Source organism: Pinus tabuliformis, chromosome 1_1, assembly GCF_031772625.1.
Source record: "Pinus tabuliformis cultivar Carrire ecotype Pingquan chromosome 1_1, CPIR1, whole genome shotgun sequence".
Classification (NCBI taxonomy): Eukaryota; Viridiplantae; Streptophyta; class Pinopsida; order Pinales; family Pinaceae; genus Pinus; species Pinus tabuliformis.
Genome location: NC_142297.1, coordinates 339,734,887 through 339,757,318, shown reverse-complemented (window position 1 = coordinate 339,757,318; position 22,432 = coordinate 339,734,887). Strand labels below are relative to the sequence as shown.

The window sequence follows — 22,432 nt, the reverse complement described above, 5'->3', positions numbered from 1 at the left end:
TTGATGTCATAACAGCTAAAACAGAGGACTCGAGAAATCTAAACTTAAATATTGTGTGACGGAATGATTTATCTTCCTCATGGGTATTAGAAAAGTCCTCTGAAGTAAACCAAATGGATATTACTAATTCTGAGGTACGATTGGTGAAGATTTTGATTATTTTCTCTATTGAACATGTAAGGAAACCTGTGTGATGATGATCTATGTAGTTGAATAGGGTTGTATTAAGCAAGAAGTGAAAACTGACATTGGTAGGGGTGCTTCTCTATTTCTAACGATGTACATCAAGCAGAGGCAAACGACTTTTGGAGACAGCTAAGAAAAGTTACATTCACAACAAGATGGTGTGATCTTCAATGAAGAAGGCAAGGAAAATCTCAAGGGGAGTAAAATGAATGACGAGGTGCAAAAGAAAACTTCCAATGATGAAGAAATTTTTACGAGGTTTCAAGAGGATGACACAGGAAGTGAACATCGAGACGTCAAAGAGAATGCTCTTGATGGTAAGTTATGATTTTCCTTGGTTAACTGATCTATGATGTTGGTATGCTACTGTAAGGTAATGTCTAGTCAAACTCCCAGGACAATGGTTGTTGTAATGCAGACCATTTACAGCATGAAGAAAGTCCAACAAAATTTTTGCAGAGGGTAAAATTCTTTGTTGCACTAGATCACTACATTTTGTTCTCATGGAAAAGGGAATTGTTATATCATTTTCCAAAATCCTTTTTGAATGTTACTTCTCCAATAGAGATATTTTATATTTCTTATATTTTGGCATAGTATGCTTTAATTTACAGTAGTTTAATGCTTACAGCCATTGAGACAAAAGAGGAGGGAGAAAAGGTCAACAGAGTTGATTCAACAGGATGAAGAAAAACGAGTTGAGCTTGAAAACGAAGCAATTAAACATTCCAAGGAGGTAGATTTTTCTATCCTGGGAAAATACAACATTTGGAGGCGAGCGAGTGAGAACCAGAATTCTGACTCCATTGTTAGATTGATGCGAGACCAACTGATCATTGCTAGGGTGTATTCAAGCATTTCCCTGGCTAGGAATAATCTTGATTTATACCATGAATTGATGCTTTGTATTAAATAATGTCAGCGTACACTGGGTGAGGCTAATGCGGATTCTGATCTACCTCAAAGGTAAGAGTTTTTGCATTGGTTGCTTCTAAATCAAGAGTAGTAAGGGCTTCCATTTGCATTTGGTGTTCATATCCTTTGTTTCTTTTAAAGTTGCAGTTTGTGTGTCAATCTTTCTACTTTTCATTCTCTTTTTCATGGCCGATAATTGATATGAATGTTTTAGTGCACCTGAGAAGATCAAGGCTATGGGTCATGTCCTATCCAAGCCTAGAGAACAATTTTACGACTGTGGGATAGTAACAAAGAAGTTGTGAGCCATGCTTCAGTCTGCAGACGAGCAAGTAAGGACCTTGAAAAAGAAAATTACATTTTTAAGTCAGCTGGAAGCAAAGACTATTCCTAAGGGCCTATGTTGTCTGTCCATGCGAATGACCATGGATTATTACTTGCTTGCCCTTGAAAAGTGAAATTTCCTAAAAAGGACAAGTTGGAGGATCCAACTCTTTATCACTATGCATTATTTTCTGACAATGTATTGGCTGCATCTGTGGTTGTGAATTCAACTGTCATGAATGCTAAGGTGAAGTGTTATTAATTTAAAATACTCTAAAGTTTTGAAGTCCAACATTTTGCTGCATTTTACATTTAATATTTGGATCTCATTGTAGGTGATTTACTTGTGTTTGTAGGAATCTCATAAACATGTATTTCATCTCGTCACAGACAAGTTAAATTTTAGGGCCATGAAAATGTGGTTTTTTCTTAATCCCCCAAGGAAAGTTGCGATACATGTAGAAAATGTTGATGATTTTAAATGGCTCAATTCCTCCTATTTCCCTATGCTTCGCCAACCTGAATCTGTAGCTATGAAACAATATTATTTCAAGGAAGATTACTCAACTACACTCTGAGCAAGTTCCTCCAATTTGAAATATATAAATCCAAAATATTTATCCATGCTAAATCATCTTTATTTCTATCTTCCACAAGTTTATCCCAAACTAGACAAGATCCTTTTCTGGGATGATGATATTGTGGTGTAGAAAGATTTGATGCCCTTGTGGTCAGTGGAAACTTGTGGAGAAAGATTTCGTCGGTTTGACAAATACCTTAATTTTTCCAATCCGCACATAGCCAGGCACTTTGATCCTAATGCTTGTGGTTGGGCATATGGGATGAATGTATTTGATCTCAAAGAATGGAAGAAACAAGATATAACTGGAATATATCACAAGTCGTAGAACATGGTAAGTGTGTAGTGTGGTTTATTTATGTTAATTCCTATGATGCTTACTTTAAAGTATTTGAAGTAAATCTGAATTAATTAGCTAGAATTTCTCCCTCCTTACCTAGAGTGTTCTTAAGCGTTCTTGAGTGGATTTCTACTTACTAGAGTCATTTCCCTCTCCCCCGAGCATTATTTTCATTTGCTAGGGTGAGTTTGAGCTCAATCTTGGTTTTCTAAGAGGCCATAGGTACTAGACAAGGCCATACATAACTATAGGAGATCATTGGCTTTCCACCTTCCCTTCATTCCCATAAATCCATCGAATACATGGGTGTTGAAATCTACAAGGCAAAGCATTCTTGATGTGTATTTATGGTAGAATGTAATTATATTATAATGTTGTTAAATTGAGATTCATTACTTGAGTGATTCAAATTATATGTTGTTCCATTGGTATTGGGAATCGTTACATGAGAACCCATTAACTATAATTATTCACCAATAATATCCAAAGGTTGTTCTGTACTAGAATGATGATTGTCTAGTATGATGTATAATGAGGATAAGGTTGAAGAAATGAATGAGGAGAAATCACATTCAGGGGGCAGTGTGGATGAAAGTTGTACTGTAGAAAAATAAAATACAACAGTATGGACAAATATGGACAAATTTTGATGAAGAACATGCAACATCAGCCAACGTCAATGAAAACACAAAGTGTGAACAGTTTGAGCTGACTGATTTCACACTTATTGCACATTCAACTGGTGGATCTGTATCTTCTTGTATTGATAATATGGAAGATCAAGATTACATACAACAATGTATACACACTTTTACCTTAAGGCAAAGTGTTGGGAAAAATACCGTCAAGGAAAACTCCCCTGAGGCAAGTATCAAGTCAATGAGAAAAAACTGTTGTAAAGATGCTAGCAATCAATTGTCCAAGGGTGATTTTTGGATGCCCTCACAAGAACTAAAGATTCTATCCCACTATCCAAAGGATCTTCTCTCAACTAAAAGGGTATCCTAATAAATGCTTATGGAAAAAAGGCACAACACATTTATCTTTGGTTGGGAGTTTATCCATATTGCCCATGATGTATATAGTTATAATGTCATGTTGAGTAGATTTTTGGCACACCTTTAAGAAGGTATCATTATCGAATGGGGGCTAGAAATCTAAAATGTTATCCATTGAATTAGATATTGGATTATATTTTTCTAGATGGGAAGGTTGATATAGTTTGATCTTGAGGAATTAATTATTGGAGAATACCCTATTGCAGAGGAAGCTTTGGGTTGAATGAAATTTGATGAACCTACTGTAGAATATGTGAGCTAAATTTTTTATTTTTAATATATTTTTGCCTTATACTATTTCTTATGATGGATGGCATATGATATGTAGGAAGATTTTCACTCTATAGAATATATTCATGGCCTTGTGTATGGTCAAGAAGATTCCTAAACCTTAAATGATGACAATCTGCTATTCAAAGTTAACAAAGATATTTTGGATATTAGAAAGTCATTTGTATCATGCTTATGCATGGTACAAGCTCTATATCCTCCAGAAAAGCTACAATAAATACTTAGCATAGAAGGATTTGTAGATGATGGAATCATCTGGATTGTTGGCTACCATTGTGAAATGGGATGAGGGAAATGTGTAGAAAAATCATATTCTAGAAACCATTTATCTTTGGTTGGGAGTTTACCCATATTTCCCATGATGTAAATAGTTATAATATCATGTTGAGTAGATTTTTGGCACACATTTAAGAAGGTAGCTCTATCGAATGGGGGCCAGAAATCTAAAATGTTATCTATTGAATTAGATATAGGATTATATTTGTCTAGATGGGAAGGTTGATATAGTTTGATCTTGTAGGAATTAATTATTGGAGAATACCCTATTGCAGAGGAAGCTTTGGGTTGAATGACATTTCATGAACCTACTATAGAGTCTGTGAGCTAAATTATTTTTATTTTTAATATATTTTTGCCTTATACTATTTCTTATGACAGATGGCATATGATATGTAGGAAGATTTTCACTCTATAGAAGATATTCATGGCCTTGTGTATGGTCAAGAATATTCCTAAACCTCAAATGATGAAAATCTACTATTTAAAGTTAACAAAGATATTTTAGATATTAGAAAGTCATTTGTATCATGCTTGCATGGTACAAGCTCTATATCCTCCAGAAAAGCTACAATAAATACTTAGCATAGAAGGATTTGCAGCTGATGGGATCATGTGGATTGTTGGATGCCATTTCTATTATGCCCTATGATCACAAGCATGGGGCTCACCATTTTGAGCTGGATAATGAGAAGGAAAGAAGTTCAAGAATGGCCAGTCTTCTAAGTTTGGGGATTTAGTTTGGACTCTAAAATGGATACCAGAGAAGTGGTAAGTTATTTCAATGAAAAGGCTTAAGTTCATTTGTCATTGTTTGAGATGTTTGCATTTGTATAGGTTTTTCTAGTATAAGTATTATATTTTATGTTTAGTTCAAGGAGTTTTCTTCCAATATGTCTTATAATAATATTTTTTTTGGCAGTTGTCACGCTCAACACTTCTATCTGAAGTGGTAAGTAATAGGTACAGAGATCATTAAAGAATTTATTTTTGAAATTAAGTCTTTCCTTGATGTTGCTGAGAAGTTAGGGCACACATATATTCTTCTAAGCACTTTTTATGCATGTATAGGTTACCTCCCATATGTCTTTCCATATGTACCTTGTACCTTGTTACCTCCAAACTTGCAAGTAAATTGTTACCTTCCATATGAAGAAATATCAGCCACTGAGATAGAAATCAATGTTTCACCTGCCAAAGGTCCAAACGTTCAATCAAAATCAGTACCCATAGCAGCAACTCCACCTCCTGTCCTAGATCTTCTTGGTTATTTGATAGGTTTAGGCAGTGCACCTGTCCCTAGAGATTAGTGAGTAGCAGGCTCTCGGTGGGTATTAGATAGTCAATTCCATTTCATTTTGTAAATAACAAATGGAAAAAATTGGCTTTATTTTTGTTAGATGTGAATTGTTTTTACTATGATAAGTGTCAACCTGATTAAAGCAACTTGTGATATTTGGTTAATTCTTTGTGCAAGCGTCCATTGCCTGTTTTACTTAAATCATCAGTATGTCAAGGCCTTCAGATAAATGGGAAATTTATATGGTGTGATGGTAAAATTTTTTATAGCTTGAAGCTTTAGAATAACTCTTTTGGTCTTACAGTTGCTGGATCTCTACAGGTGCAGTTCATAAAATGTGAAAATAGTTGAGATATTAGTTCTATTTACTGTAAATATTGCTAGTTTAATAGGACATAGATGCACATCTATTTTGAGTCCTTTTCCTAAGTTTCGTTCTTGGTAAATTAGGTGCCACCATTGTAGCCTGCTAGCCTGGTACTATTTCAAAACATGTCTCCTCGACTGGCAAACACTCTTTTGTAGGTGGAAGTAAAAAATAATCAACAACTTGTTTGGTATTTTATTGATAATATTTCATTTGAAGTTTTCTTCACTGAGGATGGCAGGATGGAGCATGCAACATTTCTGGACGTAATAATGAGTGATAGGATCTAAATTTTAAGCTTTGGAAGTTTTCTTCATTGAGGATGGCAAGATGGAGCGTGCAACGTTTTTGGAGGTAATAATGAATGCTACAACCATTCCCTCTCTGCCACTTTACCTGCACCTTCGACTCTATTGGATTTTTAGGACTTTTGGGTCAGAAGGACTGGGCAGGATGGACAAGTCCAAGAGATCAAAAGGGGAAGAGGAAGAGCACATAGATGGTGAGCTTGTTATCTCCATTGAAAAGCTGCAGGAAATCCAAGATGAGCTAGAGAGGGTTAGTTCTCATGCACTTTGAAAACTGGTTTTTGGGGTTATTTTATTTTATTTATTTATTTTTACATTTGTTTTTTTCTTATCTTTTTTTAAAACATTTTTCCCATTCCTTTCTCTATGTATTATTTTTTTTTATTTATTGGTGCATCTATGGATTGATTGAATTTTTGCTTATCTGTGGGCTGCTTGAGAATGATTTGTTACAACCCTTAAGAGCGGGTTTGAGGAAAAGAGTGGTTTTTCAGTAAACCCACACTTCATCTTCATATTCTTTCAGTCTTTTGGATATGGACATTTTGATTGGTTTACATATATTGTTTTTCCAATAGTGTCGGGCAAATTATTTCAAGGAAAAATTGAAACTAGAACATCTTCAAATTAGTTATTTCAGTTTTTTTGCCATATCCATTTATTGTTTGGGCGTGAGTTGGTAAAGGTCGAGGTTCAACAAATGTAATATTTTGTGCAACAATTCTTGATTAGTTACAGTCTACCTATTTACAATTAGGTTCATAATGACCTGGTGACCTGAGGCTTTCTCAATGTAGTATGTTGCACTCCTAAATCCCTTATGGTCTCAATTACAGTCTGCACATCTATGATAAGGTCATAGTGGCCTAGTCACCTGGGGTACTGTCGGCCTAGTCACTGCCCCCAAAGGATCTAACAAGGTTGTTTGACTTAATGGAAAAAGCTCGCAATTCTATTTAGCACTTGCCCTTAGGGAAGGGTAGACCTACCTTACCTATATGGTTGTTGACAATTGTCTTATTCTTACATTCGTCCTTTTATTAGTTGCTGGAAAGCTTTATTGGAGAAATTAGTGGATAGAGTTTAATTTGGATTCTGGATGAGAATCAGAGTATTCCTACATTAAATATTTGTAATTTCATAGTTTCATTCAATTGAGGAAGAACCAAATTCATTGTATCAATTTTGTTTTCCCATTCCCCACTTATATAGCGATGTTGTAGCACTGGATTTTATTTTTTCCTTCTACTTTTTCTCTCTAAGAATGAATCTAAAGTTTCCAGTACCTAGCAGAACCTTTTTCTCTTTTATCATAAGATGCATGTGTGTGTAAATCTATGTAGTTGATGAAATAAGTTTGGAGTGGATTGAAACACTGAGATTTTGCTGTGGCGGTGGTGATGAATCATTTTTTCAATTGAGCATAACATGTCTATATGATATAATGGAGAAAAATGGAAAGAAAAGTGAAATTTTTAAAGGGTGCATTGAGCTGCTCTCTTTTGGCTATTCATCTCCAATTATGTTGAATGTTAGAAATGAGGGCCAATTGCAAAAAAAAAGTTTCTTTCATGAGACTGCAGAAATTGGTCTCTAAATGAATTGGAAATGTCCTGGTGTACTCTAGGTTGTTCTATCACTAGTCTTACATGGGACGTTTGTATTCAAGTCATTCAGGTTATTTTTTTTTTTAGTTATTATATGATGTCCAACCGTGTGGGGCCTTCTACATGGGTAAATTGCACTTGGGTACTATGGACAATTGAGTCCTCAAGTATTTTTTGTGCTTTGCCTTTCACTACAAGGTCTTTAACATTCATTACTGTTTGATACACTGAGCATTAAATATCATCTTCCCTTCTTCATGATTTTCATTTCACTACAGGATCTTTAACATTCAATACTGTTTGATACACTGAGAATTAAGTATCATCTTCCCTTCACCATAAACCATAAAAAAATAAAGCTTTCTTTATATATAATTTATTTGAATGAAAAGAAGGGAGAGATCTGTTGTTTCAATTTCTCTAGTGTGGCATACACCAAACTGTGAAACACATCGTTTCTATTTTAACAGAATAAGCATACAGTTCATCGAATTAAAAATCGAATTATATTAAAGCTACAAATCAGAACACCCATTTTTAAAAATCTTCCTATCAGGGAACAACATGGAAATATGCTTATTTCCATTAGAATCGAGTGTCAAGGCTATGATACACAGCTTAATGTTATGAACATTGCAGCTTGTTTACATGAGATCGCCATTGTGAACTAATGGCATTCTAGGAAGAGGTGTCTTCCTTGTGTACAATCTGAAACAAGTTCTTCATTAGATATATCAAATTTTCTGATAATACAACATTCAATAATCATGTGATTCTAGATTCTATGAATAGTAATAATGGGATACATAGGACTGAGAATTGACCATGGTTGGCAATGTCTAATCTCAGTAATTAGGCAGGGAAGACTACAACTGAAGAAGGTGATGATAGCAATCTGCAGTAGAAGGCCTCTGATCTGGGTCTTGTTCCAAGCATCTATTCTATAAATTCCTCAACAGCTTAGACACATTCAACCCACTTGTCCTGATAAGGTGTCCAGTACTCCACACATCAACTTTAACCCCATGAACACCCCTAGACATCACAGGAGCATGGTTCAAGCCACTAAGATTATGAAGGTAAATCTGAGGTGCACCAATGGCATCCTCAAAATATATTATAAACCACTCATCTGATTCAATGTTCTTCATCATGTTATCCCACCTGAGATCCCTGTGCATAAGAAAAAGGGTGTGCAAAGACACCAGTGCCTTGGTCACAAATTTTAGAGCTTCCACAAGCTGTTTGGGTTTGTTCGTATTTTTTAATTTTTATCTTTTTTCTTTATTTTAAAATCAATGACTATAAATGTAATTTTAAGGATTTCCATAACTCTTCACTTGGTTTGGTGTTTGGGTTTGTTCGTAGTTTTTAATTTTTATCTTTTATCTTTTTTCTTTAATTTAAAATCAATGACTATAAATGTAATTTTAAGGATTGGCATAACTCTTCACATAATTTTTTAAAGTGTGCTAGCTCAATGGAAGAGCGTCTCCTTTAGGAGGTAACATTAATTAATCAATGATTTTGTAGTTCATTTTTAATTAAATGTTTTTTATATCGATTTATTTCAATGGTGAGATATTTTTGGATTCATTGTTTTATATTGTCTCTAAAGAGACAAAAGTGATCTTTAAATAAATTTTTTATCGTCTCTAGAGAGACAATAGCTAGTATTAAAGACATATTGTCTCTAATCCAAGTGTTGTCTTTAGAGAGACAAAAATGAAATTGTCTCCAGTGAGACAAAAATGAAATTGTCTCCTAAGAGACAATAATGGTTGTGTTATATACTCTCTTTATAGAGACAATATTTTTTAAGAAAATAATCTTTAAAACAATATACTTTAAGACAATATTTTTTAAGGCAATAATATTTAAGACACTATTTTTTAAGACAATAATCTTTAAGATAATAATTTTTGAGACACCCGCTTAAAGACAATATTTAAGACAATACACAATTTTTTTTGTCTTAAGTTAAGACAATTTACCCAAAAATTGTCTCAAATATTGTCTTAAAACCCTCCTTTATGTAGTAGTGTAAACTAACTGTATATCAACACATAGTCAGTCCTAGATAAACTGATAATCTTGCACTGCATTTATTATTTCCCATACCTGCCATGCAATAATAATGTACTTAACCAAAACCAAAAGAAAAGAAAGCGAAATCATGAACCATGACATATTTGTGCATATACTACACTGAAGAAATATTTAACTGCATGTACTGCACTGAAGCAATATGAAGCAAGATATCACATAAATATCTATAAATATGTAACAATAGGTACAGTTAAATTTAATTAGATACATTTAAATGAATATATACATTTAAATACTTCACTAATGAATCAAGGGGTAATCTCCTTAAGAATATATTAAATATTAGAAGCATTCATATTAATTTAAAAAATAAGAGTATTATTTAATATTAATTTATAATGCAGGTAGCTACCAAGTTGACATATGAGACCCCCTTGTTTGTGAGACAAGGGATGCCCTCCATTCAATGCTTTAACTATTTAATATATGGATGTGTACATACCTTAATTTCCATTGGATCTAATCCTGTGACCTTCAAAGAGGAAACACTTTAACACAAATCGAACATGTAAATACAAACTTAATTTGTATATGTATCAAAGTTACTTTGAGAGTTGCATGGAATGCATAATTTTGTATAGAAGCAAGGGAAAACTTGAAGGGTTGATCACAACAAACATGTATGGTCAATTATGATTATCATTGGTATATTAGTTTGGTTTTCCCAATCCAAAACTTTCACACTTAGTTACTATTGTTAAGGTCGTGTCATGATGGTTTACTGGTGTAACATCATGTACATTTAGTTGTGTCTATTAAAGGCATGTTAGTTCAATGACAAAACCAATGGTTTGTCAAGTTGGTCAGCTTAGTGAGCTATGTGTTAATCATCTCAATGAACAACATATACGGTCAATTAGCTTAGCCATTAACATGCACATTCCATTGTCACTATTAGTGACATGATAGGTTGGATATTAACATGTATTTTTTATTAACATTATCTAGGAGGTTAACCAAATCAACATGCATGTTTGACTACAATTGTGGGAGATATGTTAGATAGGTCAAACCCATCAACAACACTTATGTTTAATTGCACATGTTAGAGGCATGAAACAATGGTCAATTGATTAGTAACATGTACATTTTGGTTATCACTATTAAAGTTGTGTTAGGTTGGTTAGCTTGTTCAATGACTTGTATGTTTGGTTACAATTATTAAAGCCTCGCTTGATTGTTTAATGCAGTAAATGGAGTGTAAGTCTAGTTACCATTGTCGAAGGCATGTTTTGTTGGTTAAATGAGTTAACATCATATACATTCAACTATGATTGTTAGAGCCATCCAAGGCTATTAAACCCATTTAAAGTAGTGCATAACATCGATGGGGGCTTTCTTATTGCATTGTGTGTGAGTGTAGTGTGTTAATTTTTTTTTTTGTAAGTCGAACATTTTTCATTAATCAAAAAGAATGTACAAGGGCGTCAAAATGCATGGCTTATAATTATTTATATATTTAATGTAATATGCCTTTCATTAAGAAGGGGAAATAGACTTTGGGGGATAGGGGAAATGGCGTTGTCTAGGGAAAACATCTATCTCATCTATCTCATCTTCACTCTCCCTTCCCTATCATTAGCATTCCTTTCCTTTTTTTCTTTATCCACCAACACCAATAATAGACGTTTTGTGAAGAAGTAGCATTGGATGACTCAGGATGAGGGTTAGAGCTCATATGTTTATCTTGGGTTTCTCCTTGGGGTTTCTAAGCTTACATATATTTCTTTAAATTCTTCTTAAACGTCCAAAAAATATCCTTTCCCATCTCTTGTTCATGAAACTTCAACTTGCGAACACAATATTCATCCTAAATTTCCTTTAAAGATTAATGTAGCCATTTTGCACCGAGGCCTATTCTTGGGGGCGAGATTGGGAGGATCTACATTTGTCAACAGACCTTTTTATTGTTGTCCCATGCCACCCCATACTTTATAGCCCATGTTTGTAGCTAAGATATACCCTCTTCCATATGTAAACTATTTATCAAATTGATAAAAAGAGAAGATTGAGCTCTTCCATGAGCTTTTATTTGAAGATGAGAATGACAGTGAAATTTTCATTTTTAACTGTACACCTAAACAAGCTTAGAGACCCTTCCACCTCACTAGCTTAAAATCTCAACTCAAACCATGGCAAAATGTGACATTTTAAAGTGTGTCACACTAGTCCCTTTGACAAGGAGTGACATGACACCTTTTGTGAAATAGCAACAAGAGATTGTTGCCTCTTGCCCCTTTGAAAGTGGTGAAACTTTTTAGAAAAAGGGTAAATTTCTAAAAACATCATGGAAAAGGTTTCCAAAAATTTAAGAATGATTCCATTTTATTGAATCACTACTACAAGAGACTATCGCCTCTTCCCCCTTTGGAAAAGGTGAAACTGTCTAGAAAAAAATATATCTGAAAACATCGTGAAAAAAAGTTTCCAAAGCATTTAAAAATGATTCCATTCCATTGAATCACTACTACATGAATTCATCTTAAAATTTCATTTTATTTATTAAATTTATCATAATCAAAATTCCCCATGGAAGACATTGAGAGGCATTAGAAGATATATATAGATATATATATATATATATATATATATATATATATATATATATATATATATATATATATATGCATAAGAGCTTGTTAAAATATACCATGGTAATTTAATAACTTTATTTAAGACAGTTTGTCTCCCGCGTACTAGTCACCAAATAAAATTTTGAGGTGGGCGATGCCAGTTTTGTTCAAACCCTCAAGGAGCACCCTCGAGGAGCTTTCAAGAATGGAAGAAGAACAATGGGCGATGCAATTTTGTTCACACCCTGGATTTTTTAATTCTGGAGAAGGTTTCAGCAATTTTGTTCAAACCATGAATTTTTGAATTTTGGACGAGGTTTCAACAATGGAGACCAACGTTTTGCTATGAGTATCCTATTTTTCCCTTCCAGTTTGATAGAGGTAGGGGATTGTTGGCGTTTTGTGCAGGGAACGGGACACCTAACTGGAACTTGTGTAGCTTCTTGATTTCGCTAAGGAACCCCAGACCCACATAAGGTTCAAACAGGGCTTTTCCTTTCCACTGTCACCAAAAAAATGCCCCTCTTTGTCTATAGGTTGTCGACTTCTCCTCCAAGGTAGTGAAAGAGGTTGATAGACCTATTCTAGAAATTCTGGACTCGAGTAACTGATGAAAAAGCTTCAGTTGTTGGACATCCCCTTCGGAATCATAAATTTTCCCTAACACAGGCAACAAAAACCTCTCTGAGGTTGCTACAGCAAAGGCCATTGATAAGTCTGTGGAAGAGGGAAAAAAAATAAATGGAGCCTATCGACCTGCCAAGCCTTGGGAAAGAACTTTCGATTGTATCCATTTCTCGCATCAGTAAGTCTCTATCTAACTCCAGTTCTATTATCGAATTTATACCTTTAGAAGATTTGATGGTTATTGAAACCAGATTAAATTAAAGGAAAGGAAAGACCATAGTAAATTAAATTCAGTTTGAATCCATCAAATAAAATAGACTTCTTTGACTAAGACTTATTCTATCCTAGCTTTAACTGATGGAATGAAAATGTGGCAGCTATGAAAAATAATGTGCAGCATGCACCGAGCATGGGTACAAGAAATTACTAATTATAGTATATAAAGGTTTTTTAAACCCAAGATGTAAAAATCATATAAAAAGTGATGGCTCTAGGCTAAACCCATGTGTGTATCCTGATTGCCTCAATGAGTTGATATGAGAAGAAACCTTAAGATGCATTTAGCTTAGACACCAATAAAAGTCATACCTATTTAAATGAGATTTTAGAGCATTGTGTTTCATATTTTAAGATCCTTGAAATGATCTTTATTTTTCATGAACCCCCTTTCCTTTGATACCAGAATTCAGAGATGCACAAAGGTTGATTCTTTACCTTCAATAAGCATCTACCCAATGGAAAGCCATGAACACTATTTTTCAAACCCTCTTGATTGATGTCCAAGGGCTGAGGATACTTCACCTTTTGTAGCCTTTTATACTTCTCTGTGAGACAAACAAAGCCCTAATACAAGGCCGAAGGCATGTCAATGAGCTTAAGAATAATATTATATATATGAGCTTAGATTCTAGGAACTTTATAGCTTCAGATATGATTTTATATAAACTTACAATAGAGAAGGAATTCCTAGTGAGGCACTATCTCCAAACCAAATTCAATTCAAGGGCGATTTCATAATAGAAGATTTGACCCTAAAGAAACCAAAGCTTCTTAGTTGTAGTCATGAAAAAAGGCCTTATATAAAGGCCATTTGACCAACAATTTGACAGAGAGCTTCATCCTTGAGATGCTTGATTGATGAGGCCTTGATCTAAGTTCCTTTCTAGGATCTGCAACCTAGAATTTTGCAGTAGGAGTTTCAGTGCTTCACGATAACTGATCTTTGAAGAGGAAGGAGGTCAGTGTTGTCAAAAAACTTCTTGTGATTTCTTTGTTCCTTTCTTGGGCTTGCCCTCACCTTAACTTTGATACCATTCTAGTGGGGAAAGCTAAACATGACAACAATAGAGGTAATAAGTTGTAGATTCCTGTGTTGTCTGTCTTTTAGCTTCTAGAAAATCATATGTTTCATTGCCAATTTCTGCTAAATTTAAAATTGACATACTGATCTAAGAAGAGGGTTTGCAATGCTAATAAGATCTTCTATAGTCCATATTGGCACACTCGAGTCTTGTTAAAGGACCAACTATTTCTTGTGCAAAATTCGAAGCAGACGAAAACATACAACATGTTTTCTGAGAATCAAAACAACTTCTAGAAGTGTTATGACATTAATCCAAAAATATGTTTATAAACCGGTTCATACTAATGGACACAGGATGTGTAAAATGTATTCTTTAACAAAAATTTTCTTTGTCGGCTGGTTGTAAGGTTACAGCCTTACGCATATCTTGAAGAAAGGGTACTTACTTCCCTTTCACTTCATAGGTATATAAAAACCTAGTTTTGTAAGCACCCATAACCATGAATATTATACCAACTCCCTATGGTTAGTGCATCAATAATGTAAGTGTAACACTCATCCATGTGCCATCCATAAGGCATTTTGGTAAGGTTTTACTAACACTGGCATCCTAGGCCATTAAGATCTATCCATGGCCTCAAATGATGTATTTCCTTTACTCAATAGAACACTCATCATTTCTCTCCCCTAATCATCAAATTTTTTCTCTTCATTCTAAATGAGAAATCAATCAACAAGTCACCTTTTTAAATGTTAGATCACAATATGTTTAGCTTCTCTCTTGTGCTTACACTCCAGTATTCTCGCAGCTTTAGAATCACAAATCTTAAACACAGTCTCATGATGTGCATTCAGGGAGGCATAATTCACCCTTGCTTTGCATAAAATTACCCCCTAGCATTCCCTTTACCTTTACATGCCTCAATGCAAGGCATGCCAAGTCGGTACTTGCTCAGTTAAATTAGTAAGTTGAGGGGCGTCATATATACCCAATGTTGCCTGCCTATTCTTCCTCTTCCTATTTCGTAGTGTATGAACTGGCAGCTAGATTGGTGAGGATCCCCATTAATAATAACATCTATGTTGGCATCTGAATCAGAATGACATGTTTCCCTTAATTATATATTTTGGTTTCTTAACCAAAAAGGCTAACAAAGATAGAGACCCTCAAATTTGTCTACTTCTGGCCCCAATGCCCATTTTCATCTAGGTTTTTACCATGTCAATGTCACTTTCTTTCTCAAAACTGCATGAAATCAGTTGATCTATCCATTTCGTAATGCCTTTGGTAAATTTTCCTATCAAATTCTCTAAAGTATGTGTGAGATCTAAGGGTTTTTTTGGTTGTTGTTGACTTCATATATTTCTTCTAACCATGATATGGGTTTGATGTAGAGGATTATGATTGTGTAAGAGTTGCATTGCTCGATATATGTTCAGGAGGAGGAGAAGGAGAAAAGTGGTGTTAGGGTTGAGAGCTAAAGATGCCTATGAAAAGAGGAGGTGTGTGGAATGGAGGGTGGTATGGCTACCAGTGTGGTAGAAATGGAGGATGGGGAGGTCGGGGTTTTCATCATCGAATAGCTGTGGTGGGCTTCCATGTTATCTTTGTGGTCATGCCATTGGTTTTTTTGGCAGCTAGGTTTCGTCACTCTGCATCTACATCTGCAACTGGTAAGCTTCTTCCTTCCCTCCTCCCTCACTGATAAGCTTCTTCCTACCCTCCTCCCTTGCTGGTAAGCTTCTTCCTACCCTCCTCCCTCGTGAGGTTGCTTCTGTCTCTTTTTTTGGGGTGGGTCAGTATTTCATTTATCTTTATTGGCAAGCATGCCCTTTCTTAATCTGGTAGTATTACAATGAAGTGTAGACTTCTTACAACATTCCAGTAAGATCACCATTACAATGAAGTGTAATCATTTTATACTATTTCAGAAAGATCCCTTTCAACTAGAACCCATTGAACAATGTATTTATGTGATTTGAGCCTTGGCGGGGAATTATCATCACTCTCAGTTAACCATTGAACCAAGACCCATGGACCTGCTTCGAAATCTGATTTTCCTTCACCACCTCCAGTTAACCATTCAACCAAAACCCCATGGACCTACTTCGGAATTTGATTTTCCTTTTAGCTTTTTCGTAGGATCTGAAGGTGCATATGTTATCAAACTTACTTTCCTCGCTTATTGTCAAAAGTTTAGCACCTCTAGCATTTTTCCTGACATTTTGTGAGTTTTGTTTATAGGTTTCCTTTCATTTGATCTATGTGAAGTTGTGAAATCCATCTCTGCAATAACACGGTACAATACCTACTAGGAGAAAGATTCAAAGTTTGTACCTCTCTCATGCAAGAGAAAAGGTTTTACCAACTGCCCCTAGGGTAATTTCCCTTGCCAAAGATAATGAACCCATTCATCCCAATAGCAAGAAATAAACATGCTCTTTCCATTTTTTAGCAAAGGAAATGCATATGACTGGTAAATTTGCTGGGAAACTACTCGGTGAATTTGCTAGGCACTCCTCATTCTGAGTAGGATGGTACTAAGTGTGCACTGGATTCTGCATAGGTTGGATGGGTATTATAAAAATATATTTGTTAAGAGTTTAGTTCAACATCTTACTCATGTGAATTGAATCTTATGGGAATTGAACCTGGGTGGGAAGGGTAACAATCATTCTTCCCCTTCACTCATTATCCAAGCCAGACCCACTTTCCATCCATAAAGCTAAATCCACTTCTCATCAGTCAATCTAAAACCAGTTCTAATCCACCCAACCTAGACCTAATTCACAACGACAATCTTGTTCACCAGCTACTTTCTGCTATACATATCATTTTCTCACTGTTCCCATAGTGTTCAGAGCACATTGGCCAAAACAAACGATAGATATTATACACACCTTTATATTATTGATGTGTAATTAAATCTTGATCTTAGCATATGCATACTAGCAAAGCAACCCCCTTTTTAGCGTTTCAGTATTTTTATAGATATTCATCTCCATCAAGTATTTCTACCTGACCTTTTATGCATTTTTTATCATTTAAATTAGTAAAGCACAACTTCTCAAGAGATGGATCTGTTAGATTGGTATTCTCTTTCCACATCTTGAAAACCAATTCTACTTTTCTATGGCCATTTTGTTCTTTTTCAAGATCTGGGCAATGCACTTGCACTTACGTTAGTTTAATCCGAAAAAATAAATAATGTCCCTAAATTGAAATTTAATCAACGTGAGTGGATTGAAATAGAGAGGAATTATTGAGGATACTGGAGCTTTGTCATATGTTTAAAATCACTCTTATCTATTTATCTATGGGGTTCACAGGAATAGGCAGATGACTGGAGAAAGCAGAGTTTAATAGAGAGCATTGACTCTCTCTTCACAAAGGAGGCAAGTATAAGAAACCTACTGCATTTGGATATCTTAAATTTGATTTCTCCACTATTGAGCAGAGAATTGAAAATAAATTTTATTTATTGGGTAGGTGATTAATGTCATAACAACTATCACAGAGGACTCAGGAACTTTAAACTTAAATATTGTTGGACGGAATGACCTATCTTTCTCATGGGTATTAGAAAAGCCCTCTATAGTAAACCAAAGGAATATTACTAACTCTGAGGTAGGATTGGTGAAGATTTTGGTTATTTTCTCTATTGAACATGTAAGGAAACCTATGTCATGATGATTTATGCAGTTGAGTAGGGTTATATTAAGCAAGAAGTGAAAATAGACATTGGCAGGGGTGATTCTCTATTTCTAACGGTGTACATCAAACAGAGGCAAAAAACTTTTTGAGATGGCTCAGAATAGTTACATTCTCAACAAGATGGTGTGATCTTCAATGAAGAAGGTGAGGAAAATCCTGAGGGGGGTAAAATGAAATTATGTTCCCAAGGGTTTGCACTATCTATCCATGTGATTGACCATAGATTATTACTTTCTTCCTCTTGAAAAGTGATAATTTCCTAAAAAGGACATGTTGGAGGATCCAACTCTTTATCACTATGCATTATTTTCTGAGAATGTATTGGCTACATCTGTGGTTGTGAATTCAACTGTCATGAATGCTAAGGTGAAGTGTTATTAATTTAAATTACTCTAAAGTTTGGAATTCCAACAGTTTTGCTGCATTTTACATTTAATATTTGGATCTCATTGTAGGTGATTTACATGTGTTTGCAGGAATCTGAGAAACATGTATTTCATCCCATCATAGATAAGTTAAATTTTGGGGCCATGAAAATGTGGTTTTTACTGAATCCCCCAAGGAAGGCTGCGATACATGTAGAAAATGTAGATGATTTTAAATGGCTCAATTCCTCCTATTTCCCTGTGCTTCGCCAACTTGAATCCGCAGCTATGAAAGACTATTATTTCAAGGTAGATCACTTTACTACACTCTCAGCTCTTTCCTCCATTTGAAATATATAAATCCAAAATATTTATCCATGCTAAATCATCTTTTTTTCTATCTTCCACAAGTTTATCCCAAAATGGACAAGATCCTTTTCTTGGATGATGATATTGTGGTGCAAAAAGATTTGATGCCCTTGTGATCAGTAGATCTTCATGGAAAGGCTAACGGTTCAATGGAAACTTGTGTAGAAAGCTTTCACCAGTTTGAAAAATACCTCAATTTTTCCAATCCGCACATAGCCAGGCACTTTGATCCTAATGCTTGTGGTTGGGCATATGGGATGAATGTATTTGATCTCAAAGAATGGGAGAAACACGATATAACTGGAATATATCACAAGTGGCAGAACACGGTAAGTGTGTAGTGTGGTTTATTTATGTTAATTCCTGTGATGCTTAATTTAAAGTATTTGAAGTAAACCTAAAGTAATTAGCTAGAAAACTTAATGGGTTTTTCTCTGTTCGATTTCTAAGTTTTACTTTTATTGTATGTCAGAATCAGGATAGAGTGTTGTGGAAGCTTGGAACACTACCCCCTGGATTGAACGTTTTATGGCTTGACCCATCCTTTGGACAAGTCTTGGTATGTGCTGGGTTTAGGATATAATCCTAGTGTGGATTGTTGAGAGATTGACAATGTAGCAATTGTTCATTACAATGGGAACATGAAACCTTGGATAGAGTTGGCAATGATGAAGTGCAGGCCTTACTAGACAAAATATATAAAATATGATCATCCTTTCTTACAACAGTGCAATATAAATGAATAGTTGGGACCTCAATATTCATACTGCAATAGATTGTCAAATGTAAAGTGTAAAGGCTCTTGATTCTGGTTGATAATTCATTCTAATTCACTCGTTTTTGGAGTTCCACAGAAGATTTATGGTTTATGGCTTAATGAGTCAGGTTTTTGGAGGTGCAGTGGCCTAGCCAAGTTTAAGATTTACAAATTTTATGTCCTCATTGTATTCCTTCATAGTTGGAAGTAAACTCCTATATAAGTATTCTTTTCTTTGTTAGTTAATATTTCTCTTTCATCAAGTAATTACACAAATTGTTCTTCCAAGAACACAAAGAAGTATGAGACACAAAGATTTAGGCTTTCAAGGCAGGGTAAAACCTCTCAATAGGGGAAAACCCAACAATCCTCCTCTTATTGAATTTATTCAAAATGAGATATCCAACACAAGACCAAAGAGTCCCTTCAAGTCAGCCCTCCTATTTAAGTCAAGGTCAATAGTTGAGTCTCTGCCTAGTCAAAGTCAGAAGCAGCTTCTGAATTTTTGTCCTTATTGTAGGTTTAGTCTCTTATTATAATACAATGACTTCCAATTATAGACTCTCTGCCTTCTATTACTGATCTTTGGCTACTATAGCAAACCTTTGACTCTTTACCATAGATATTCAGATCCTGCTACAAATAGATAGCTTTAGATTGAGATTCAGCTTAGTCATAGACTTCGGTTTCTTCAAGTGACGTAGACTTATTTTTATCCTCAATTTTTCTTCTCCCGTTGGATTATAGGCTTCGAGCTTTTTCACTTTCTTGGTTGTTGACCAAAAGAGGTCAAATATAGGCTAAAATGCCTGGATATCCTTCTAACAATGTAAACATTGAAACGGGAACTCATACTGTTACCTGTTTTGCAAAAAAGTCACTCGATTTTGAAAAGCGGTGATGTAGAACACACGTGTTTTTTAGAGCATAGTTTTTGGCACTAATTTTTTTTTTATGTACATTGCGTTTTAGAATGGTAGTATTTTTTATGCTGATTTAGAAACGTGGTAATTCTACACCAGGCCCTTTTTAGAAGGCTTTTTTATTTTTATTTTTATTATTTTCTAATGTATGAAATGTAAATAATTATTTTGTAAATTGAATCATTTTTGAAGTGGTCTTTTTCTTCATATTTTCTTGTTTTTATTTTAATTTTAATTTTTTTGTAGTGAGGTTTTTATTATTTTACATATTTAAAGAAGAAGGTCGATACTTTGAATTTTCGATATTCTACATATTTATACATCGTTAATTAATTTTTCTATCCACAAGAAATAATTGTTTCTAAAAAAAATAATTTTTAAGAATGGACATAAAAATAGCCCTTTTTAACATAAACATAACAAAAAAAAAACTACACGTTTTGATAATTTTTTGCTACAATTGACATGCGAAAATCACAATTTTTATACAAAAATTTTAACTAAAAATGGTTAAATAATAGCTTTTTTTTTTATGAATTTCATGTCAAAAAAATAATAATAATCACTTTTTTTTCAAAAAATAATGATAAACCTAAAAATTAATGCGAAAATCACATATTACAAATATTGAACGCATAACAACCTTAATTGAGTGTATATTCTTCTCATAAAATGTCAAAGTCAAAACATTACAAGTATAACTACTTAATAGTTAAAAAAAATGAGCTTGATTTCCAAGCATAACTTAAATTTAATCAACAATTTCACGTAATCCAAACTCTTCGTCCTCTAGAGTTTCATCATTGTCTTCTTCCACAATATTTTCTGCTTCCTTTTACTCATTTTTGTCTTCTAATGGATCTTTGATGTCTGCGAATCTCCCAATGTATGTCTTTCCAAACATCCCATGTAATGGTGCTTGGGGTTCCTTTGCCTTTTCTGCCACACGTGATTCACTAAATTCCCCTTTCTTCAACCCAATTTCTTGCATTGCATTTGGAAGAAATTGAAGAGCATTAATTCTTTGCTAAATGAAATTGCACTGTATTGGATCTTTTCCAATTGCAATGCAATTTCTTCGTTTTTGAAGGCAACATGCTAGTGTTGTACCTAATTATCAAGAACAAAAGAAAAATGAAGTAAATTAGTACAATGACATATTAATTAAAAAATAACATATTGAAATTCAATTCCATATAATAAACTTACCTAAGCCAAAAAATAAATCCAGAACCCAATCTCCTTCATTTGAACATATGTCTATAAGATAGTTAATCAATAATTGTGGTTTTTGATAAATGTTAACTATCTCTCCTTTTGCTTCTTTGTCTTCATATGTCTGTTTTCTCACAACAGCATCATAAGTCAGTGTTTGGCTATGATTCTTTCCGTTTACCCGATTAAAAATCATAGACATATAGCTATCATCTTTTGCCCAACTATCAATATGAATGAACTCACAATCATTTATAAATAGTTGATCTTCACGGTTAAGAAGATTTGACTTTTGCCTTAACATGAAATAGTAAAAGTTCAATTAACTTGTACATAAATGAATTTTGCGACATTAATCAAATATACATTTTAAATGTCTTACCACGTAAGCTACATCCTTGAATTTGTTTTCCCCTTGAAGCTTGACAATATCATTGCCAATTGTGTGTCTGAATGAAATGTCACAGATCTCCATAATAGTGATGACGTGACTTCTACAAATCCCGCAACCACTTTACTAAGAGCTTGATAAGTATAAGGGTCACTATCATAGTCAATGTTTGGAATGTTGAAACCATGGGGAATATCTGCAATAACTAGGGAATAATCCCTTTTAGGTATGAGTTTAGCAATGTCTTCACAGTTGCCTTGTATTACTTGATATTGAATAGTGTCTAGCCCATTCCAAATGAAATGAGTAAGAGTTGGATCAAGTTCAACATTTTTAATATGTTGCTTCCTCAGTCTTTCGATCTTTTATTTTTTCAATAAAGGTTCTGAAACTATCTGGTGCTCCATTATCATCCTTCTTCATCTTTTATAAAATAAAAGAATATATGTGTAAGTTATAAATTAAAAATAGTACACAGATGAATAAAAATGAAAGTATAAATCAAGATACCTTTTTAAATGAAAGATAAAAAT

At 34.2% G+C, this 22,432-nt stretch overlaps 1 pseudogene; it reads left to right on the top strand.

Annotated features, from left to right (window-relative positions):
* The first annotated feature begins 391 nt into the window (after positions 1-391).
* Positions 392-19,359, top strand: LOC149212957 (polygalacturonate 4-alpha-galacturonosyltransferase-like; annotated as a pseudogene).
* The last annotated feature ends 3,073 nt before the right edge of the window (positions 19,360-22,432 follow it).